The sequence below is a fragment of the Piliocolobus tephrosceles genome, chromosome 10, assembly GCF_002776525.5.
Source record: "Piliocolobus tephrosceles isolate RC106 chromosome 10, ASM277652v3, whole genome shotgun sequence".
Taxonomy (NCBI): Eukaryota; Metazoa; Chordata; class Mammalia; order Primates; family Cercopithecidae; genus Piliocolobus; species Piliocolobus tephrosceles.
Window position 1 is genome coordinate 87,987,848 of NC_045443.1, and position 26,221 is coordinate 88,014,068.

Here is a 26,221-nt window from a genome sequence, read left to right on the forward strand (position 1 = left end):
CTTCGGGATAAGAAAGATTTATTATTGGGTATCTCACAGATTCAACAAAACGTAACTGCATAATAGAACTTAGAAAGTGGATTGGGCGGAAGAATGAACTCAGACAGCCAAGAACACAGGCCTATCACTCCAGAAGAATGTCAGTGCTAGTAAGAATATCTGTGCCAGTCTCACATCCATTGGACGCTTTTGTTTTTGTGTCCAGACTTCTCAGTTTCACTGCCGCCATCACTACTTAACCATATATACTAGATTTCTCTATTAGAATAAGTGTTACACTTTCCTTGCTTTTGTGATACCTGCCTTAGATTTGACATTATAGGCAAAACATCCAACTGACAAAACCTACATAACGTATAATCTTCCTATGGAGAAGAAGCATCAATTTTCTAATCAAGACTCAAAGAGTTTCAGATTAATTTCTTAATCAAAAGGACTTGAACATTTAGTAAATAAAATGTCACAATAACTTCTTATTTTAAGTCTGCAATTGCACTTAAACAGTTCAAATTAGAGAAAACTTTATTTTCAGCACATATGTTTTAGGCCCCCCTAAAATAAAATTATTTTGAAACATTGAAGATGAGATATATTTTCTGCTTAAAATGATATGTAAAACATTGGTGATAAAGTGTTAAATGAAATACTAAGGTTACAAATGTTATAAATTACATGTGTACATAATGTATATTAAAAATATTATGCAATGTTAGGTGTTAATTGGTTGTCTTTGAGCCATAGAACTATGGCTCAACCCATGGTGAATAGAAAGATAACTTATTTTTAAGAAATTTGAAGAAAGAAGATCAGAAGGAATTATGTAATTCCCAGTATCTGTCAAATTTGTGACTGTTTACAGGTCACAAGTAGAACTGAGTAACCAGCTTTTCTCAAGTGCAGCAGTCTTCCTAATTCTGACACTGTTAAGCTGCACAATGAAGGCTGGTAGCCACGTTTTTGTTTGTTTGTTTTCTTTTTTTCTCTCTCTCTCTTTCTCTTTTTTTGGTCACAGGTGTTTGCCAAGAAGAATCTTGGACTCCTTCACTATCTTAATTTAGTCCTCATTGAATGGGAGAACATCAGTCCTTTCTCATGGGTAATAATACAGCTGGGTAAAAACCTTAAGTGTATACCCGTATAGTATATCAAAACCTTGTTTGTGAGTCAATTTCTGCCATTTTATTTTTCATGATTGGAGAAGCACTCACCCATCTTATCACATATGTGGAATTGTTTGGGTGCTGGGATTGAAGTCCTGTGGTTGCAGTTATATATAGTCACACAATTTGTGTCCTGAACCACCAATTTTGTAACTTAGAACTTCTCTCTGAACCATTTGACAATAGTAGTTTCCTTCCTTCTTCTGGGAGGTCAGCCTGCAAAGAATCATTTTTGGAGAAGTAAATCCTTAAATGTCAATATTTTTAAGTAAAATTAGCCTGTAATTGTATTTTAATATCTATGTCAAGTTTTGCTATTCAAGGTTATGCTAGCTTTATGTAACTGATTAGAGAATATCTTTCTTTTTATATTGTGAGGAAATATTTATAGAAGATCAGTTTTATTCCCTGAACATTTGCGATAATTTTCCTCAAGCCACTTGAGCCTAAAACTTTTCTTTATGGAAAAGTTTATAATTACATATTATAGATCCTTCTTATTTAATAATTATGCAATTTTTCATATTTTTAAATTTCTTCTTGTGTCAGTTTTGGTAACTTTCATTTTTCTAGAAATTTATCCCTATCATTGAAAATCTGAAATTTATTAATAAATTTTTCATTATAAATTTATTTTTGTAATGTCTAAATCGGATCTGTAGTGGTGCTATTTTCTCTTTCACTTTTGATAATGATTGGCTGCTTCTTTCTTTTATTTCTTGAAAAGTATTATCAAGGGTTATTCATTGCATTTACCTGGTAAAATCAATTTTTTGCTCTATAATTTGATTGTATCATGCATTAATTTTTCTTTTACTATTCATTTTCATTGAATTGATGTAGTAATGTATCAACTATTGTATCTTTTTAGATTCATGGGTCATTTACAAATAATTCTCAAACTTACAGAGATTTTCAAGTGTTCATTTTTCTCATAGATTCACATCTTGTTTTATGGTGGTAAAAATATTATCTATGATTTCAATTCTTTATATTTGTTGAGGTTTGCTTTATGACCTATCAGAGTCATTTTTGTATATGTTAAATACATACTTAAAAAATGTATATTCTGCAAAAATTGTGTTCAGTGTTTTATACATGTTAATTAGATACAGTGTGTTAAATTTATCACTCAAATATTTTATATTCTTCATGTTTTAGTGTGCTTGTGAAACATGTTAAAGCATTCAACTTTAATTTTGAATATGTCTATTCTTCTAGTAGGTCTATCAATTTCTGTTACATATATAATATTTATGTATAAATAAATTAAATATATAAAACGTATAATATTTTATAGATAAATAAAATTGCATATCAAAATTTAGAATCACATTTTTCTTTTGGTGAATTAAGATCATAATTTTCAAGTGTTCATTTTATTCTTTTATAATGATTTGGACTTAAACATTTACTTTATTTGATAATACAATCACATCAGCTTTCTTTTAAACTAAAACTTGAATTTTTTATATTATCTTACCGATTGCTTTATGTTATAGATGTGTCTCTTGTATACAACATACAGTTATTTATTTGCTTATTCATTTTTAAATACATGCTGGATAATTTTACTTTTTACTTAGAGCACTTAGCCTTTAAGACACAATAAAAGTCAAAAGATAAATGGATAACATCTTTAAACTGCTGAGAAAAAAGAAAACATAAATAACTGTCAATCTCAAATACAAGGAAGTATAAACTAGTATGCCAGAGTGAGTGGCTCGCTAAAAAGGGAAAAATGGAATATAACTGGCTCTTAAGATCTTCTGCTTAGATAAGTCTAGGGTCACATTATCTTAGCAATAATAATATGGTCATACATAGTGCAATGTAGTTATTAAAGTGCAAACTTACTATGACCCAGAAGGAGACGACCTGGGAATACTGAAAGGTAGCATTAATACCTATCAAAAGAAAAGAGCTAAGGATAAGGACAGTTTTAATTCTGCTTTAAAAGTCAAGGAATGCTTCAAAAGGAAGTAGTGATTGAGCTACTACTCACTCGATATTTACGAATTTAACAGATAGAAAAAGAAAGAAGTCAACCCTAGGATTATATTAGACATCTGCTCTACATTTAGTCTGGAATAGAGATAAACTGCTCAGAAAAATCCAGGTATTTTAATCTTATTAGAGTATAAAGTGCCAATGGGAGAGGGCAAAAATCTGCTGGATAAATAATCAAAAGTAAGGTCATTGACAATTTTGTATGCTACAGCTGGATTTTGTCCTATAGTCAATGGAAAGCCATCAGTGAATGTCAGGCTTAAGTAAGAAGATGGTGTAAAAAAACAGTGGTAACATTCTTGGCTCTATCATGGTTCAAGTATATAATAAATATTTGTTCTGTGTAGAGGATCAGGAGGTAAAGGTGAAGCAAGGGTGAGAAAAAATTGGCAATGAGATTATAGTTTAATGTATTGCATTTGAATTCTTGATGAGAAATACAAATTGATATATTTTTCTTTTTTGCCTTCTAATAAAATTATAAATTCACAGTTCAAGTATAAAATGCAAGCACATTAGCCCAAAGAAGTACATACATTTTTTTCAAACAGTGTAATATGTTTTGATTTTAAGATGGAAAAAAATACATATTTATCCTTGAATATTAGTAGCTTATATTGCTATCATGACTATAGTAATTTCTTTTTTAGCTCTTTAAATGTTAAGATATTACTTTAAGATATCTTAAAACTTTAAATATCTTAAAATTTAATTTAAGATAATCATTGGAATCTGTGCTTATTTTATACATTATTCACTTATATAAATGTGGAGTTTTGACTTTGGTTAAAATACATGGTTATTACGATATGGTATAAAGGTAAAGAGTTTGAAGTCAGAGACACATGGGTTCTAATTCCAGCTTCACCATTTGCTAAGTATATGACCTAAAACTGTGTACCAAACTACGACCCAATTTTTTCCATGGAAAAAGCAACATATTAACATAGTATATTTTGAAGATGCAATATATTAATAGATGAAAAAGCATAGTGGCACCATTTAGGTGATTGATAAATGCACATACTTTCCCTTCATCAAATTTATTAATCAGCTTGAAAATTTAAGTAAGATTGTATACAGTTTGGGAAAATGTATCATACATATCTCAGAATTTGAATTAGTTTTTCTAGGTAATCATTGAAAGTAGAATTATTCAATCATTATTAATCTTCTAATGAGATCTCAAAGATGAACAAAATAAAACCTGTTATTACAAGGAATAAGCATAAACAACAAAATAGTAGCTATTTTCCACCACAGGGCTTTAAGAAACATTCCAATTTATTCTCTGGAAAGCATTCTAAGGGAAGAGTCCATAAAAAGGCTATTGTCTAACATATTGCAGTTTCTATTTATATTCCATAATTTTTAGCACTGGAAGGTCATAATTTTTAGCTTAATTGCAATAATTACATAAGGAAACTTAATTGAAATATATATCACTAGGGCTCTTATTACCATATCAAGCTTGTGCTCTGCTTGAATTTTTCTATATAAAAAGCAATATTATAAAAAAGAAATAGCTTCACTTCACTCATAAATTTGTGATATTACATGAACAAAAAGCAATTGAATAGAAATACTCACTAAATTAATATGAGTCAATTAAAATGAGTAACTCATTAAAATGAGTACAAAGAGCATACCTTGTCTTATTACATAGAGAATGAAGGTAATATTTGCATGCAAAAGAATAATAATGAAAATCCATTCTCAGATTTCACTATGTTCTTTAAGAGTGTACATATAAAACTGTAGCATGTATAAGGCAGTAATTATTCCTTAAATATTCATTTGTATGAGATTTTAGTTGTTGGCACAATTGTAAAATTATCATTAGTGCTTTCTAAAGGTAATTTCACAAGTGAGCATTGGTCCAAGAAGATGCTTTGGGGTTAAAAAAATGCCATAGTATACAATTTACACATTATGTTTATGGAATTACAAAAAGAATCTGGAATAAACTATTCTTTGACATGTTCAAAAAAAAATTGTCTTATCTAGAGAAAGTAATTCCATGACATCACTACATACTTTTTGCCTTTAACACTTCTTTTAATCTCTACCAACAGGCATCTATTGATTGCATTGAATACATTATTGCGTTAGATGACCTTTAATATTCTTTCTGACACTGATAGTAGATAATTTGACAGTCTTCACTGTGGGTGGCTTCACAGAGGATGCTGTATACACCTCTCTGAGAGCAATTATTGTTAACTTCTTACATGTCTTTCTCCCTGAGGTAAATTGCAATACAATTCATGAAACATTGCCTCTTCAAGTTACACCACACCCCTGCAGAATCATAGCTCAGCCTTAGAGAACTGAAGAGTACAAATGCAACTTGCTTTTGCTGAAAGTTATGGAAGGGAGTGCTGTGTACAATCTGAGAGAGAAGTTTGAGAGTTAGCACATGATTTGCTATTTCCTTTACCCTTGCCATATGATCAGACATCCTGTTTTGTCAGCTTGGGTTTTGGAGTGCATATGGAACAGAGTCTAGCTCCCTATAAATGGACACGGACTGTGAGATATATAAAACCTTTTTTTGTTTATAAGTGACTAGGATTTGATAGTCATTTGTTATGGCAGTGTATTAGTTAGTTCTCACACTGCTAATAAAGACATACCTTAGACTGCGTAATTTATGAAGAAAAAGAGACTTAATGAACTCACAGTTCCACATGGCTGTAAAGGCCTCACAATCATGGTGGAAGGTGAAGGAGGAGCAAAGGCACATCTTACATGGTGGCAGGCAAGAGAGCTTGTGCAATTTCCCTCTTTAAAACCAGATCTCATCAGACTTACTTACTATCATTAGAACAGCATGGAAAAAAGCAGACTCATGATTCAATTGCTTCCCACTGAGTCCCTCCCATGACATGTGGGGATTATGGGAGCTACAATTCAAAATGAGATTTGGGTGGGGACACAGCCAATCCATATCAGGAAGCAAAACTTAGCATATTCTGACTGATACACCCTTTCCACAAATGATGAGATATCTGAGAGAAGGCCCACATTATTTCTTCCATTATTACCTTATCCCTCAACCTAAGCATCTAAAAACTGGCATGTAGTGAGTGTTCAGTAAGTGGTAATTGATTACAATAATGAAATTTTTTTTTTTTTTGTCAGTCAGTATACAAAACAAGAAAGAGAATCAATCTTGCCTAATCCCCAAAGGCTTAAAATTTAGTTGAAGAGCTAGCACATCCAAGAACACATTTTCTACTTGGCAAGTTGGTGCTGCTATTTACATTCAGACAAAACATAGGTCAGTCTACATTGAGCTGGTCAAGAAAAATTTCTTACTTGAGCTAAACTGGAAACAAAAGGGACAGGGATAATCTGGGAGGAAGGGGGACGATAGCACTCATCTAAGAAGAAACTCATAAGCAAGGATGCAGAAGCATAAATATTAGGGATGAAAGAGTGTATTGTTTCCATAATAAATCAAAAACCAGAAAGAAGGTACATGTGTTAAAGAAAAATGAAAGTAAAGCAAAAAAAAGAAAAAAACAATGAACTCCATGTAGCTGATTTATCTGTGACTTTTCAGATACATATGAGCTGTACAATGATAGCATGTGGATTCTCTGACAATAATTTAATAATTATTTAATTATTATTAATAATTTAATAATAATTAAATAATTAATAATTAATAATAATTTTTCTGCAATTATATAAACATGAGTTTTATTCTGACAATTTAACCTTTGATATATGTTGATTTATTGACTATCAGAGATAAATATTGGAGACAAATCAATAATGAGCACAGTATTTCAATTTTTAACAATTTAGTTAATTACCTGTGATTTTACTACCACACACTGCATCTATTCCATCTCGGCACCAACTAAAAAATATTATGTAGGAATGATTTCTGTCACACTAGCTCTGTTTATACTTAACCATTCTGAACCCTATCACTGTGTTCTCAACTTGCACCACACCTGTGCTCCTTTAGCTCTGCCTTGGATCTTTGTTTTCAGGTTCTCAGATTTTATAATGTTATAAATCCCTTATCACTAATCCTTACTTCTCTTCTCACATGTACGTGTGTGTGAGAGAGAGTGTATACATGTTGGAAAATTATACTACTTTTACTGTTGTTTCATTTTGTTGATATATCTCACTCTGATTCATTTCTACAGTTTTGGTCACTACCTTTGTATTGCGTATGCAGAAGTAGGATCAGGACACTATAAGCATCAGGAAACTATAAGCATCACATCGTGCATTCCTGTTCACGTAGTTCTTAAACACAATGTAAAATAGTATAGAGAAGTGACCTTGGGCTTGAATTCTGGAGTCAGCCTGCCTAGGTTTGATAACAACTTTGCTACTTGCTAAGCATACATCCTTGAATCCTTGTGCCTCCAAGCTAGTTATCAATTTGATGTTTCTATTTCCTCTTTAGTGAGAAGTGTTTAATAATATTACTGACCTAATAGGATTGTTGTGGGGCTAACCAAAAAAATTAACATAAAGTGCCTATTAGAGGTGTCTGGCACTTCCATATATTTACGATTCTTGATTAATTTGATCAAAGTTGCCAGTCTTGATCATATTCTTAGAAAACAAAGACAAGTTCATTTGTAGGTCTGAAAGGATTCCTCTCAGAAAAACAATTATAGGGGTTCCACTCAGAGCAATATAGCCTCATCAATTAACCATGCTAATACTTTTAACTCTTAGCCTACCAGATCTTGCCAGAGAGCTTCTGGTTTCAGAAATTGGAACTTTATAAATCTAGGGGATCTTTCCAAAATCTTTGTCTTGTTAGGAGATCTCACATAAGAAAAATCCAAAATCCCCATGCAGAAGAAGGTATGAGCACAGTTCTAGAAAGTTTATTGTTTAGCTGTTTAGCTTTGCTTTCCAAAAATGTTCTTCTTTCACACATACACACTCATTCTGAAATTGTCCTTCATTGATCTCTTATTATGCACTAATCTTCTAAATTATGAAATAATACTCAGAATTATCACAATTACATGTGTTTCTTGTGATTCACATGATTACAATTATCATTTTATCATACCACTAAAATATTAATAACCCAATGTTTATGATCATCCTTCATTACTAATAACTTCATAGTCTACCATGTAACACCACATAACGTAACACAGAAAATGACAAAGACTGCTCTGGATTTCTTTTTCTTCCAGAAGGTTATTTCAATGGTTTAAAAGGAAAACATATGTATGCTAACTGCACCGAAGCTAACTGCTCAAATTCTCCTAGGGAGGTAATTTTTTATGTGACAATATGCCTATTATTAGTTCTTATACATTAGCCTTTAGTAAATAGTACTTATTCTGTCTGTATATCTTGACAATGATTTCTTCCCACATTTGCAGCCACCCACTGAGACAATCATTGCCACTATTGAAACACACAACAAACTAAGGTTTTAGTACTTTAATTTTCCAAACAAATTATACCATGCTAAATTACAACACATGGAAATAATTCTTAAAAGACAAAGAAAACAGCAGATTTTGCATTTTTATTAAATAATTATCTGTAATTTCAAATCATGGCTTATATTAAGTATTGTCCAAACATGCATATACATGCGTGACTTGCTGTTTCAGCTAGCATCAAAGTTTTCTGAACCCTTCTGAAATTAAATAAACTCTCTAAATTGTCCTCATCCTGGTGTTTTATACTCAATAAATTTGGACTCTAAGCAATAACTGATAATCACAAGGAATTTGCACTCTCCTCTAGTGTATTTATGTTTGGCAATTTAAGCTTTATATATACTTACATATATGTCAGTAAAATTTGTAACTCCAAACTGTAGAATGCACCTTCTATGTTTATTTTAGCACTGCAAAATAGCCTTACAAACATGAAAAAAATCTGTTATAAAGAATATTTTGTTATTTGAACTGTCACAGAACAACATTAGGTTAAGAGCTTAAATGTACTCTAAAAGTTAACAGTGGGAGATTATACTAATATCAAAGAGCTCAAAGCAGGAAATGTCCTTTACCAGTTTCTGCATTTCTCCATGATATTCACGAGACCAGCCACGGTCTGGGAAAAGATGGCAAAGTACGCTGTACACTTTTAGTTTTAAATAAATTATAAAGGCCGGGTGCACTGGCTTGCACCTGTAATCCCAGCACTTTGGGAGGCTGAGGTGGGTGGATCAGCTGAGGTCAGGAGTTCGAGACCAGCCTGACCAATATGGTGAAACCCCATCTCTACTAAAATTACAAAAAATTAGCTGGATGTGGTGGTGTGTACCTTAGTCCCAGCTACTTGGGAGGCTGAGACAGGAGAATTGCTCAAACCTGGGAGGCAGGGGTTGCAGTTAGCTGAGATCGCATCACTATACTCCAGCCTGGGTAACAGAGTGAGACTCTGTCTCAAAAAAAAAAAAAAAAAAAAAAAAAAGAGAGAGAGAGATTTTGTCTAAGCACCATCATTTCCAGTCACATTAATTTTCACAGTGTTTTAAGAAAGAGACTCAGCTTTGGAAACAAAACAGTGGGAGCTTTTTAGGATACCAACAAATGCCACCCAGCTGAGTAATGATCTGGTTGTCCTTACTAAAGTTATTATTTCATGGTTGCTCAGTGAATAGTGTCATTTAAAATGGCCACGTCTTTTAGTTCACTCCCATATGGACAAATGCCACCATTCAAACATCATCACCATGTTACTGGTTAGTTCTGAGAAGCTATTGAACACTTCAATGCTTTCTTCATGTTCAATAAAAGATAGACAGAGGGAATGGTTCAATGCTGTTGTTTGCCCTGTGAAAACAATTGATTACAGATAATTTTCATGCCCTTGTAGTGTTCATTCGGTGGTCAATTTCAGCAAAATTTAGAGCAGCTGGTCCCAATTTTTGCTGTGCGTGGTACCACCTAGGGAGCTTTTAAAATTATATATTACTGAGCTTTAACCCAAAGCTACTGAATAAGAATCTCCAGGGGTTATTGTCATAAATTATATATACAATATAAAATTTAAGTATGTTATATTTAAACATACTCTCTAAATAATTTTTTTGCAGCTGAACATGAACTGGCCTTTGGGATCCATTGCCTCAAAGGATTTATTTTGAAATCAGCCTCAAGCTGTATCTCTGATGCTTTCTAACTGAATAATCTTCAAGTCCCAATATTTTTTGAACATTTTGTCAATGAAATGGAGATAATATCCTTCTATAATTATTGTAAGGACTACACGAGAAATACAAGAAATCTGTCTAAACAGTTCATAGCATAACTTGTGGCAGAAACTGCTGTGTGTTCACCAAAATTCATTTCCTCTTATTTATAGGCATGCAGATAGATTACATTTTCTAGCTCACCTTTTGGTTAGTTGGGTTCATGTGGTTAAGTTCAAGCCAGTGGAATGCAACAGAAGAAATGTGAACCAATTCCAGGTTTGGACCATAAAGCCCTCCACATGAAACTGTGTGATCGTTTCCCAATCTGGCTGGTTGCAGGAGGTAGCCTGCAGAGTCACCTTGAGATTCAAATGTTGAACATGGGAATTCCACAAGATGAGACAAATGTTCGTGGGGAAAGCCAACCACCAATAACCTTCATTTGTGTTAAACATCTGTAAATTGGAGTTTATCTATTACAGCACTTAGTGCCCTATGTTTTCTGTTAAATTATTTTAATTTTCTTTTGAAATTATAGTAACATTTGAAAGACCGTTATCTTCAATTATCTGTCCATTATGATAAATCAGATTTATCAGTGGTGGATATTGCCAGGAATTTCAATGCTCACAACGTATAATGAGCGTCTTGCAGATTCCTGAGGCAATGATAAGGATCCAGTGTGTCAGGGATCTCTCCTTAAAGGAGATCATCAGCCATCACACACATGATCCCAGGGCATCTGCCTTTCAAAATTAAAAAAAGTAAGACAAATACACATAGTGGAATATTATTAGGCAGTGTATTGGAATTCAAGACACTACAAGACACTACAGGTACTCACATGAACCATGTCATTTATGTAAAAAACAACTGTTTATGAGAAGTTGCTCCTAAGGCCACGTGAAACTACTTCTCTCTTCATCATTGCTGTTTGGAATTTTATTTCTGTCCTCCTCTGCCTACTATTATAAGCAGCTCTTACTTTCATATCAACTCTAACATTCTAATATCACATGTGGCTGATGCAGGAGGATGCCACTTTGGGAAGGACAGGAATGGTGTGAAATAGAAAGTAGAGGGAAAAATAACAAATATTAAAAAATACATGTGAGGCCTCCTCTCTCATGCCCATGGTCTCTGGGTAGCATCTTCAATGCCCTATACCGTTTTCCTCAGTTCACTCATACGGCTTCAACATTATCTTACATCCTGCTTTCCTTCAGGCTCAGGTCATTTGATGCAATTCCATAGAGAAACACAATCTCTGGTTTTCATCCTTTTGTCAGGGGTAATTAAGTCTTAAGTTATTTTATACTCAAAGGCCTATTTTAGCAAACCTCTATGATTTGTTTTTTCCTATAGGATCTAAGTTGGAGGTCACAGGTATAGTTCATCTCACTTGCTAACTGATAAATCATTAGTGACTCCTTAGAGTGCTATGTTTAGAAAGGTTTAAGACCAATGTGTTGCCTGAGCAAGAAAGAAGCTCATCAATTAGCAGTGTCTTTTGCAGTTGCAGGAAGAGAAGCAATGAATTCATGCCAGAAGTTTGTCTGCTGAGGTATGACACCAAAAATGAAAAAAGGATATTAAGAATTATTACTACAAAAAGAAAATACAAGTGAGCAATTATTTTTGTCTTTAGCAATAGTAAAGTGTAAGCATTCCTTCTCAGAATTAAGAAAGAATCAACCTTCAGACATCCTTTTTAGATCCAAGCAAATTAAAAACCAAAGAAGTCACTTTGGGAGGCCAAGGTGGGCAGATCACAAGTTCAAGAGATCGAGACCATCCTGGCTAACACAGTGAAACCCCATCTCCCCATCTCTACTGAAAATACAAAAAACATTAGCCAGGCATGGTGGCAGGCACCTGTTGTCCCAGCTACTTGGGAGGCTGAGGCAGGAAAATGGCGTGAATCTGGGAGACTTTGCAAGTGAGCTGAGATTACGCCACTGCACTCCAGCCTGGGAGACAGAGCAAGACTCCATCTCCAAAAAAAAAAAAAAAAAAAAAAAAAGGAAAGAAAAAGAAAAAACCAAAGAAGTACAAAGCGGTATTATGATTATGGTGATATATTTTAAATGCCTAAGTTGAACAATTAAAGGGAGATAAATGATGTCTTTCAATTCTTTCAATATTGTATTTCCATGACTATGTGCAAAAACTTATTTGGTGATGAAAGTAGAAGTCAAAATTTGCGATCCTTTATTCATGGAGGCTTGGCCCAATTGGCTCCCTGAATTCGACCACAGAAATGGGCTATGTAATCAGAGTGATTTATTTCTCCCAGTGAAAGAGAGAATTGGAAATACTTGTGAGAAGGAGGAGTAAAAGAGTGAAAGTGGAACCATCAGGTCAATGCCGAAAGCAAGGGAGGTGATTGGAAAATGAATTCAAGGTGGAGGCACATGGTATCTGGGATCCCTGAGCCCCCAAATTCCTTAGACCTTTCCTCCTGGTCTCCCTCCCTGGTGTTTAATATTCCTTGGGTTCTATTTAGTCAAGGATTTAGCCACCTCAGCTGCTAACGTTCAAGTTACCTGCTGAATCTTTGACAACAAATGCCATCAACCAGTACCAGCATTTTATATCTGAAAATATTCTACTTCTTGTGCTTGACAGAGACAGATGATGTGGCACAGGAAGTCTCTGACCCATTGCTTCAGGAATGTCAACTCAAATGGTATTGCAGGATGTTTTTCTGGTAGTCCTTCATACTTTGAACATTGTTCTAACCCTTGGACTCATGATGAGTTTAATAGACTTTCTGGGCTGAATGTGTAATAGTCACTGTGTATAATATTGCGCCTGTGAGAAAATATCTGTCAATTTGCAAATAATTGACTTCCAAAAAAAATTTGCGTTGCACCAATTTGTAGCTCATCTTGTTGCTTTCTTTTTTCAGTTATGTAATGGAATTGAATGAAGCAGGTGTCAGATCTACATCTCTACAAACACTCATTTTATCAGTTCACAGAATAAAGAGATGAATTTAATAATGCCAAGTCATTGACTTGGCCACTTATACTCTATCAGATCCTAATAATTTCTCACACTAATGAATTCTTCTATCAACTTCATGTTAATCAAGAGGAGAGAGAGCCAAGAAGTGAGTAATTGCTTACTGAATTGTGAAAGCTAGGATGATTTAACTACAGGTAAGTACCACAAAGAGAATGTTTATAACAACCTTTTGTGTTTCATGTGCTCAAATATCTTTTTGATGAAAGGGTGACAGCAAAAGGAGCTATTTTTGAGACACACTCTATAATTAGAGTGAGCTAAACATGTCATTTGACTTTATTGTGTTTTTTTATGATTTGGGAACTTAGAAAATAAAATGCTGTGTACAATGGGAAATCATTTCTGTAAAATTTAAAGCACACACTTGTCTATGGTATTGACATATTGGTAAGAGTGTAAAAACATGAGCAAAAAATGCATGCTATATCAGATTATGCCTATGTCTGGGGAGACAAAAGAATGACATAACAGCAAGCTTTTTGTTGTTAGCTGTGTTTATTTTTTAAAGACGAGACGTAAATATGGTAAAATACTAGCATATGTTAAACCTATTACATATTTTATGTTTTATATACTAAAATATTTTAATAAATATTTAAAACATATTTTTAAAAAGTGTCAGAAAAAAGTTTGGCTAACTTTTTTCATACTTTTAGACAGTAATTATTATATGTGAGCTCAATTACCCAGTTGCTTAAATTAGGTTAAAAAAATACTACTAGCCTTTTAGAGTTAATTGTGAGTTGTATAACTTAACTTTGACACTGTCTTACTGTATTGACTCCACTTCATCTCCTTAATAAGGTGCCATTTGTTACCTAATATAAAAGTCATACATTTTAAATATGAATTTTAACAATTTTCTTAGTATTTAAATTTAGGAATAAGTGATCTCACTGTGAAATAGACATATTAGAGAACTTCATGCTGCCTTATATTAGGTAAGATTAGAATTGATGGTGATGGAAGTGAATTGTCATAATTGTATCACTGCCTCATTTAGACTTGCTCACATTTTATATTTTATGAAATAATTCTGATTATTTGGAAAGAAAACTGGTAAATGCATGGAGTGGATAGAAGAAAAAAATTTCACTTTTTTTTTTGAGAATAGATTTTAGTTAGCGTAGAAAATTTTCATGTACTAAAGCAGGAAGAAACACATTAAAATTTGGTACCTGAATTTCTGAGGACAAGAACTAAGATAGAAAATAAAATTTAAAAAATTAGAATTTTCATTTATATTAATGATGATCATTCACAGAGGGTCTCCCAATTAGCCAACAACACTCTAGGATTAATTTTTTAAAGTTCTGAATTAAAATAAATGTAATACTGTATCTTGAAGTCTACTAAAATAGTGCTTTAATTTTTCATTTAAAATTTTAGGCTAGATATTATAAAGTACATTCAAATGCAGTCCTTAAGCTGCCTAATGTTCACAGAAGTTAAATGAAGGTTGTTTTTAGAATTCCACTCATTTACTACTTTGCTATAAGCAATGATCAACATCAACACAGATTTAATAAGAATCTTAATTTCACATAAGGCTGTATATGATGAAACAGAAGGAAAACAATTAGAGTAACTGTCGTCGCCTACATCATCATGATTATCGTCATCATAATGATGATTGACATTTAAACTCTTCACAGATTACTAAGTGCTTTCATCTTCAGTGCTTCTCTACCTCATGATCACCTGGTAAATAGGTAGAACATGTATTATCTCTTCCCACTTGAGCTGGAAAAGCTGGCAAATATGTCATTGTTTCTATGTTTCCTGGCACTGTAAGAGACAAATGAAAAAGAGGGATCTATTATGGGACGGAGGAAGGAAGTTAAGAAGATGTGCTACTAGCTGAACAATGGGACTTGCCTATTTTAAGATGATTCTCCACAAGTTTCTAACATATAGTTAATAATAGCTTCAATAAAAATACATGGGAAAATATACACCTTGTACTTATTATGAAAACACTTATATTTATATAATAGGGCAGGCAATGGTATAATAATAAATTTGCATGTATCCTTCACCAACCTTGTTCTATTTCCCCACCCACGCCCCACATAACCCATACTGAATAATTTTGAAGTAAATCTTAGTATATTATTTCATTCAGGAAAATGCAAATACATGTTATAAAGGAAACTAATTCCATTTTAATTGAATGTGGATTTAAACAGAAGAAGTAATCCTTCGATTCAATTACTCAAATTTAAATTTTTCTTTGGAAATTATTCATTTTCAAACTCCTGGATGAATTTGGCCAACTCTTGCATGAGGAATACATTCTACCTGAAATGTGATAATCTCATAAACTCTCCCTGAGGCTAACGACAAATCTTGTGTGTGTGTGTGTGTGTGTGTGTGTGTGTGTGTGTGTGTATTTTTTTTTTTTTTTTTTTTTTTTTTTGAGACGGAGACTTGCTCTGTCACCAGGCTGGAGTGCAGTGGCAGAATCTCAGCTCACTGCAACCTCCACCTTCCAGGTTCAAGCAATTCTCCTGCCTGAGCCTGCCAAATAACTAGGAGTACAGGCACGTGTGACTACACCCAGCTAATTTTTATATTTTTAGTAGAGACGGGGTTTCACCATGTGGACCAGGATGGTCTCGATCTCTCGACCTTGTGACCGGCCCACCTCAGACTCCCAAAGTTCTGGGATTACAGGTACGAGCCACCACGCCCAGCCTCTTGTATCTTTTTACTTGTCTAAGATCTAGCTTTGGGGAAAAAGGGTTTAAATATCCCTTTGATGACTGACCATATGGATAAATTGATATAAACATGAATAATTTTTGATAGATGACCACAGTAAACAGTCATTACACTGTTTTAATGAAAAGAACTACCCTTAGCCAAGACAGCTAGCTTTTAATACTGCCTGCCAGAACTAACTTTGTGATCTTGGGCCAGTCAGGTAACTTTCTGGATCTTTTATTCTCATTAATAAAATTGATTATGTGCTATATTACCTCTAAAATGAATAGATATCATAGTATCCAGTTCTCAGTTGTGTTATTATATCTCAAAATACTTTGCTTCTTACTTCTATTATATATATATGTTCATTATATATATATAAATATATATATATACACATTATTTTATATATATATATTTTTCATTATTTTCAGACCAGGCTTCTTTCTTCAGCAGTAACTCTTACTTCATTTGAATAAGCTCTATTCCCTATGCAAGGCAGGTCTGCAAATCTAGAAAAGGCACAGTGATGAACTGAAAGTTGGCAGTAATTAGAAAGGGAAACAAATCTTCAGGAACATAACTTGAATGGCAAAAGCAAAACAATTTTACATCTATTAGGTCTGTGGAATTACATAATCTTAGCTTCCTTAAAATGTAGGATGCAAATTGACCCTTATTAACTTATTTACTAATAACAAATTGTAAGCATCTATGGCATTTTACTTATTTTTGAAGTTGATGTCGGCTTCTTTTTAGTAGACATTTTCTAATTAATCCTTGTTGTTAGACAAATAGATGCCCTGAATGTATCAAGCCATCCCTTAAAACATCAGAAATGGTACTTTAGTTATTGAGAAATACATATTTGATTATAGCCATTGGTAACTGACATATATATACACACATATATAATATATATATACTATATATACACACACACAATAGTTAAACGTTTAAAATACATTTTCTCATTACTATAATGCAATGTGAAATATACATGTTAAAATATGGAGAGATTATTTTTTAGAGTTGTTTCAGAGGTTGTTTTTAGAATACATACATATTTAAGAATCTGTTCAGTATAATACAAAGAAGGAGAAGCAAACTGCAGCATTGTCTGCAAGTTAATTTTAAGAAAGAAGCTCACAAAAACTGTTACACAGTTTCCTTGTTAATGTAAGCTGTAATACTTCCTGAGGGTCCTTGAGCATGTGTTTATCAAATATTTATTTACCACATACTAAAACATAAAAAGAAATTTGAAAATGCTTTTTTTTGCTCTATATAAGATTAGTTTTCACTCATGAATTTTACTTGATCTAGCAATTAGTTATTGTCAAAAATCATTAGGACTTGACATATTTTTCTGTATGGCTGAGAGTATTGCTACCAAATTTTGTTTCCTAAGAGTTAAGGATAGAGAATTTAAAGATTAGTGAAGCCAGGATTGCTACAAATTCTTTATGCACCTATAACTGAAAATCTCAGAGATGAAATGTTTCTTCTTGGACTACCAAACAGACAGATGCATACATATACTTATAGGCAAGCATGCACGCATGCATGCACACACACACATACACACACACATTTTCCCACTGCAATTCAAGGCATAATTGGAACATGCTATTGCCTTGAAAAGAAAAAATAGAAGGTACTTTGAAAAAATATTCTTCTGTCTTAGACTTCACCTTGTTTCTACCATCCAGATATAACACACAATAAAATAAAAAATGACTAGGAAATTTTGAGAGACTTGAGGGTGTCTTATAATAGTTAGTATGAGTAAATATAATATTTTGAGCTTTAGTCTTTAAGAACTGGAAGGTATGACTTTAACATTTTACTCTTCAAGATGGGTCTATTGAATTTCTGTGGTAAAAGGTTTGAGAGACCTTGAACTTGTTAAGTCTCTTAAGCTTAAAGGTAAAGACTTTAAGAGACTTTTACATTTATATCTATTTTATCAGTCAGCCGTCTTAATAAATTGCATCTTTGTTTGGTATAACTTATTGGATAATTAAAAAAATTATTTTAGCTTTATGTGTATAAAATTGCTGTTTACAAAATATACCTTTAGACTTAATTTTTCTCTAAGAAGCAAAAATGAGGATACATTATAATAAAATTATATACTTTTTTAAAGAAAAATGTGATATGGACTTTTATTTATGAGATAATTTTTTTAAAAACCTTTATGCTTATTATTTCCTCTTCAATTATTTAAGGTTAAATTGCATTTTATAACTCAAATTTGAAACCTCTCCCTGAGTTTCAATCCAATTTTCAGGCAATGAGAACAAATTAAGGCTCTCTGTGTGCTACAATAATATTTAATCATATTATAATTATAATAACTTAAAGGATACGTCAAAAAGTCTTTTTGAAAAAGGTATAGTAAGTTGTGGTAAATAATGAGATTTTGTGTAACATACATTGAATCCTTCCTTCCTTCCTTCCTTCCTTTCTTTCTTCCTTCCTTCCTTTCTTTCTTTCTTTCTTTCTTTCTTTCTTTCTTTCTTTCTTTCTTTCTCTTTCTTTCTTTCTCTCTCTCTGTCTTTTCTTTCTCTCTCTCTGGCTTTTCTTTCTTTCTCTCTCTCTGGCATTTCTTTCTTTCTTTCTTTCTTTCTTTCTTTCTTTCTTTCTTTCTTTCTTTCTTTCTTTCTTTCTTTCTTTCTTTCTCTCTCTCTCTCTCTCTCTCCTTCCTTCCTTCCTTCCTTCCTTCCTTCCTTCCTTCCTTCCTTCCTTCCTCCCTTCCTTCCACCCAAGTGTGTAGAACATAAAAATATTTAAATAATCGTTTTATGGGAATGCAAAGAAAGTGGTAGAGGACAGAGTTGAGGTATCTAGTTCATAAGCTGAACTTGCAACACTTGCCTGGAATTCTCCCTTACCAAAGATACAATGTTATTTAAAAATCTACTGATTGTAGAGCTTAGCAAATAAAAAAGTCTATGTATTAGTCTGTTCTCACACTGCCATAAAGAACTACCTGTGGCTGGGGAATTTATGAAGAAAAGAGGTTTAATTAACTTATAGTTCCAGAGGCTGTACAGGAAGCATGGCTGGGAGACCTTCAGAAACTTACAATTATGGCAGAAGGTGAGGGGGAAGCAGGCATGTCTTCACATGGCTGTCAGGAGCAGGTGGAGGGAGGTGCTACACACTTTCAAACAAACAGATCTCCAGAAAACTCTATCACAAGAACAGCAAAGGAGAGCTCTGACCCCATGATTCAATCACTTCTCACTAGGCCCTTCCTTCAATACTGGGAATCACATTTCGACATGAGATTTGGGTGGGGATACAGAGCCAAACCATATTAGTCTGTCATATTCATGGTGGCTGTGATGGGTTTACTGCCAGCCAATTACCAATTGCTTGGATAAGTAAATTGATGACATATCTCAGTGGCTACGTTTCTCCCTCTTGGGACCTAGAAGAGCCTGTGTGTTAAGTTCTTCTTCAAGTTTAGTCCTACTAGTATGGTCTGAATGTTTGTGTTCCCACGAAAATCATATGTTAAAAACCTAATCACCAATGTGTTAGAAGGTGGTATTTTGGAGAGGTGATTAGGTCATGAGGGTGGAGCCCTCATGAGTGGGATTAGTGCCCTTATAAAAAAGGCTCCAGAGAGCTGCTTTGCCTCTTCCACCAGGTGAGGACACAGCCAGAAGGTGCCATCTATGAACCAGAAAACAAGGCAATGACATATTCAGTGGCTGATGTGCATAATATGCCAGTGCCTTGATCTTGTACTTCCTAGCCTCTAGAACCATGAGAAATACATTTCTGTTGCCTACAAGCTACCCAGTTTATGGTATTTTTTATAGCAGTCCAAACAAACTAAGATACCTACATTCTCCATTCTTCCTTTTCTCACAGTATTTCTTTACCTCTGAAACCTGATTTAAAGGAACATAAATACGTAGCTTGAATCAAATAGCCAAAGGGAAGTAATCGGAGGGAAACATCTACTGGGTAACCAGCCTCATTCGTTTGACTTGATTATCTTCATAAACCATTCATTCTAGCAGAACTAACTATTACTACTAACAGCAAAACTAACCACCTACTTTATTTATTTTATGGAGTCCTTGAATTAATTCAGTTGCCTGGCTCTGGGAATGACTGTAGTTGATGACGAACTGGTAGATGTATAACAAATGTATAACAGGCTTCCATTGAAAGGTTTGCTTAAAGAAGATCAAATTCCTATGTTTTAAGAAAAGGTAAGTTAAAATAACGAGAAAAAAGAAAACCTATATTGTAGCTACACTGTAAAATAATTGGAATAATTGAATAAGGGTAAGAAATGTATGCATTCTCTTTAGTAGATTACCTCCTGTTCCATTCTGCACTTAAAGCAGTGCATTCCCGCTGTGTGCATGGACACTTTTTAGAATGGAGTAGGGAAAACAAACCCCACACACTTGGATAGCACCTTACTCTTGCTATTTTTCTTAGCAGTGAGCTTCCTTCTTTAGAAAAGGAAAATAAGAGCCAAGATAATGAAAATACAAAAGGGAAAATGTCAAGCTAGGTTAGGTTAGTGGTTTTCATCTAGTCCCCATTTTTCCAAAATATACGATGCATGCCCTGGTGGTCTAAGGTCACACACACACACACACACACACACACACACACACACACACACACACAAAACCTTGACATTAAATAATAGTGATTCACATGGGGAAGAATATTCAATTTTCTTTTGTCTTATTTCTTGTATTGAACTCATAAATAATACTTTATTTTTTCATTTCTTAAATTTTTGGCATATGCTGCTAACCTCTCTTAAATATTTGCTACTTGTCCTTTATAATGCTGAAAGCAGACTTTGGCTTAGAACCTTTAGTAGACAACAGTATCTGGTTACAATTTAATAAGTTTTAAAGTTATAATTTGTTTTTAATTGTAATTTTCTATTTACAGTGATGATATAAAATCATCTTTAAAATAAATAAGTTGGGGCCACAGGGCCAGGAGTGGTGGCTTACACCTGTAATCCCAGCACTTTGGGATGCCGAGCCAGTGGGTCACTTGAGGTCAGAAGTTCAAGAGCAGCCTGGCCAACATGGTGAAACCCCGTCTCTACTAAAAATACAAAAATTAGCCAGGCGTGGTGGCGTGCATCTCTAATCCAAGCTATTTTGGAGGCTGAGGCAAGAGAATCGCTTAAACCCAGGAGGCAGAAGTTGCAGTGAGCTGAGATTGTACCACTACACTCCAGCCTGGGCAACAGAGACTCCATCTCAAAACAAAAACAAACAAAACAACAACACCAACACCATCACCACTTTGGGAGGCCAAGGCAAGTGGATCACGGGGTCAGGAGTTCTAGACCAGCCGAACCAACATGGTGAAACCTCATCTTTACTAAAAGTACAAAAGTTAGCTGAGCATGGTGACTCACACCTGTAATCCCAACAGGAGAATCGCTTGAACATGGAAGGCGGAGGTTGCAGTGAACTGAGATCGTACCATTGCACTCCAGCCTGGGTGACACAGTGAGATTCTATTTCAAATAAATAAATAAATAAATAAATAAATAAATAAATAAATAAGTTGGATAGAGAGGAGTTCAATAAAGTGTCAACATTATATTGACTCTTTCTTCCAAAATGCTGAGTTTTGAAGATGTGAAATACGGAAAGTATCCTGACTACTACAATTACTTTTAAAAAATAAACATTCAGTAAAGAAAGATAAGAAAAACAGTCTCTTGGTCAATACTAATTATTTCATGGCTAGAAATCCTATACTATATATTTTTTTAAGACTGGAAGTGAGCTTTTTTTACAGCCTAATTAAAGATTCTAGTTAAGAATCCTAAGATTGTAACTTGTATACCCAAAGTCCTAAACTTCTCTGTGTCTGGTACTAAATACTAAAGTTATCTGTCACATACTTTCTTTCTCCTTCCACAGCAACTTTCAGTCTATCAACTATCTGAAGCCTCTACAGGCAGAATGAAGAAAGTTTAGAATAGTGAAGATCAGGAATAATTCAATCCATTCATTAAGTCATGAAAACAGTCAATCAGTATACATTGAGTCCCTCTTTTGTACTAAGCTCTTTGATATTAAATGAAGACACATGTAAACATATATGATCTCGAGGATATAGCTGTTATAAAACAAACTACATTTGACTTATGAAAGAATTCTATTTTTCAAGGTGAGTGATAAGGAAAACTAAGTATTATTTTTAATGCTCTTTTTCTGAAGGACATGGCATCTCAAATTCATAGCTATCCACCATTCTCTATTCATTACACCTGATCCTTTAGTAGGTTGTATCATCTGTCTGCACCTAAAGACATTAAACTGGTGACCCCAGGTTTAAAACAGAATGGGGAGACAATTAAACAAATTGAATAAATTGATCTGTAAGAACACTAGGTACGTGGGAACATGCAGAACGGCATCCTACTGACCTTGGTGTAGATGAAGATGGATACATTTTGAAAAACAAGTAACTGTTCTACCAGTGGAAAAGAAAAGAAAAAGTGTATCAGGAAAAAGGCAACAACACATATTAAGGCAGAGCATCTTGAGGCATATAACATGATACAGCATTACCATTAGTAAAGTTTTATGAGAATAAAGGACAAAAGATGAAATGGAGCTTGGAGAAGGGAGTCTAAAGCCTGATTAAGAAAGTTCTTTTATTTTATAGTAAAGATCGGGATTTATCTTAAAAGCAAAGGATGGATACTAATATGCTCATATATTAATATAGTCATGTTTTCCCAAGTTACACCTAGCTTGAAGATAATCAAAGGTTTTGTGATGACAGTATCTACTGTTTTAGGCCCAATCCAATTTGCTTTGCAAGATTAGGTTCTCCTAGCCCTTCACTTAGTTGTGGTTTCTGAATTAGTTTCATAGTCTTTCTGGGCATCTGCTCTTTGGCGTTTTTCTTTTCTGGTATCCTTAAAGAGATTTCACTAAGGAACAATGACTACCTCAGATACCTTGGCCTCTAAGTTGCTCCTTTGCACTAAAACTCCAGCAGCAGGACCAAAGGTAGATTAGCTAAAGTTCAAAGAGATTGTATCTTACTCTTGTACTCTCTTTCTTCTCTTCCTCTAGTTTTCTTCCTATTTTCTTTCCCTACCTACTCTTCATGGAGGACTCTTTTCTACTTTTGCAATCAGCTAAGTGCTCTTCCAAGGCACAGCATTGCAAAAATTGAACTGGGGTGGGGGGATGGGGGAAAACACACACACACACACACACACACACACACACACACACACATGCTGTCAAAACCAAGAGATTACATGCTCCATTATAAAATAAAATATGCAGTTTTAAAAATATCATTAAGCTATTAATTAAAATTCTATAAAATATAGGTTATTATTTTTCTCCCATGGAATATATCATATTTCTGATAACAGGTATAAAATGGGGCAGTCAATCCTTTCTGCATGAGGTTTCAATCATTGATTACATCAATTGGCTTAGGGAAATTCTATACACAGTTGTAATGAGTTTTTGTAACCTAAATAAAAGATTAATAAGAATTAGGAAAACTATCACTTATAAGTGCTCATCACAGCTCCTGAAAGTCATCTAAAAACTTATAAAATGTATGAGCTTCTTCATAATTTTTGAATGTTTCATTTAAATCAATTTAATCTAAATTTCCACTTTCATGGTTGAAATCTGTTATTCTCTTCCTGTAAACTTTAGGATAAACTAAAAATTCTAATCACAACGTGTAAAGATCTAATAACTCACTGATATGGTTTGACTATGTTCCCTGTTCAAGCTAGGAAGGAACTAATTTGCTTTTGATTTTATAGGCTCATAAATGGAAGGGACTTGCCTTGTTTCAGATGAGACTTTGGACTGTGTACTTTTAAGTTAATGCTGAAATGAGTTAAGATTTTGGGGGGACTGTTGGAAAGGCAAGATTGGTTTTAAAATGTGAGAATATGAGATTTGGGAGGGGCCGGGGCAGAATGACATTGTTTGGCTGTGTCCCCACCCAAATCTCATATTGAATTGTAGCTCCCATAATTTCCACATGTTGTGGGAAGGAATTGGTTGGAGATAGCTGAATCATGCGGGCGGTTTCCCCTATACTGTTCTTGTGGTAGTGAATAAATCTCACAATATCTGGTGATTTTATAAGGGGTTTCCCCTTTTGCTTGGTTCTCATTCTCTCTTGTCTGCTGCCATGTAAGACCTGCCCTTCACCTTCCAGCATGATTGTGAGGCCACCGCAACCACGTGGAACTGTGAGTCCATTAAACCTCTTTTTTTAAATTAGCCAATCTCATGTATGTCTTCTTTGTGAGCAGCCTGAAGATCAACTAATACACTCACGTATTCATTCATTTATTTATCATTTAATGAACATGTATTGAGAACCTAGTAAACGTTATACACTTTACCAGGTGCATTGTCCATCCGGCTTCTTCTTAGCTTTTAGGATTTATCTTGCCATGTGTCCACTCCATTCTACATGACAGCCATTCTCACGCCTACTTGCAATTCCCCTGAAATGCTCAGCTCAATCATACGCCCATATCTTCCCTATACTGTGTCTGTGACAAGGATGCCCTTTACATCTCATTTAAGTAGCTCAATGCTTCAACAACATATGTGATCTTTGAAATGAAATGAATTTTAAAAATACATATTCCAGATACCCAATCTTTATTATTTTGATTCACAGATTAGTAGATCTGTGGTGGGACTCATGACTGTCATTATTTCTGAAAGGTTTCACAGGAAATTGAGATAATAATTTCATTTGGAAACATTTGACCAATTAATACCTCTTTAATCTTTAAGGCTAAAATTAGGTACCATCCTCATTAACAACATTAGTTGACCTCATGTTTAGTTAAGTGACCAGTTCTGCATTCAAAAATGGCACTTGAGCTCCTTGAACTGTATTTTTATTTTAGTTTTTTTTTTTTTAATTTTTATCCTAAAGTGTGAGAAACTCAAGTATCTGTTCATTTTTATCCTAAACGATATGCAGTTCCAGGCATACAAAGGCTGTGTCTATATTTGTCCAACGGATGAATAAGCCTACAATATATTTTTACATACATTAAGAATATCTTAAAAAATAATGAAGGCTTTTCAGTATCTAGCCAAATATTACCAACTTTTGTGGAATAGAAGTACAACACCCACCAATATATCACATGTAGTATAAAATCAATCATTTATTTTTACTACATACTAACTATGCTTTCATGAGGGTAGAATTGGGTTACAAAGGAAAAACTTCATATTACTCATGTTATTTCATTTCCATATGCATCTTAACACATTAAGTATACTATCTTTTACTCCGCAGTTTATTTGCTTGGAATGTCTTAATATCCACGTTAAATTCAGGCCACAGGCTGAAAGACTAACACAGTATACATAAAGGACAATGAATTAGCAACCAGCATATGTAAAGAAGTAAAAATCAACAATAAAAAGGCAAATAACCCAAACCCAATGGTAATAAGGGAAATTTACCTTAAAAACCAGAATGAGATGTCAGTTCACATATTTAAATTAAAAATCAAGACCAGACATATGGCTCACAACGGTAGTCTCAGCACTTTGAGAAGTCGAGGTGGGAGGATTGCTTGAGCCCTAGATTTAAAGACCAGCTTGGGCAGAATAGAGAGACCTCATCTCTTAAAGAAAAAAAAAAAAAAAGGAATAAAAAAAAATCTTTTTTTTTCTTTTTACCAAAAGTATACATCAAAACATCCAGCAAAGTCAAGTGCTAGAGATAATGTGTACTCCCAGGGACTTCTGTACACTCTGGATGGCAGTGTAAAGTGTCACAACCATTCTGGAGAACAATTTGGAAAAGCCCAGAATACTTGAATATGTTCCTATCTAGCAACTCAGCATTTCCACTGCTTAACAAAATTTGCTTATGTACACAAGGAGATATAAACAAAATATATAAACCAGTATTGTTCAAAACAACAAAGTTTGAAATGCCATCAATGAAAGCATGGATAAACAATTTGAAATATATTATACAAGATTGGACACTCTATAAGAGTTACACAAATCAACTAGTGTCACCCTTGTCAATGTGCACAAACTTCACAAACATAATATTAAATAAAGTCAAATTGCAAAAAGTTTGTACTATGATAGCACATGTAAAA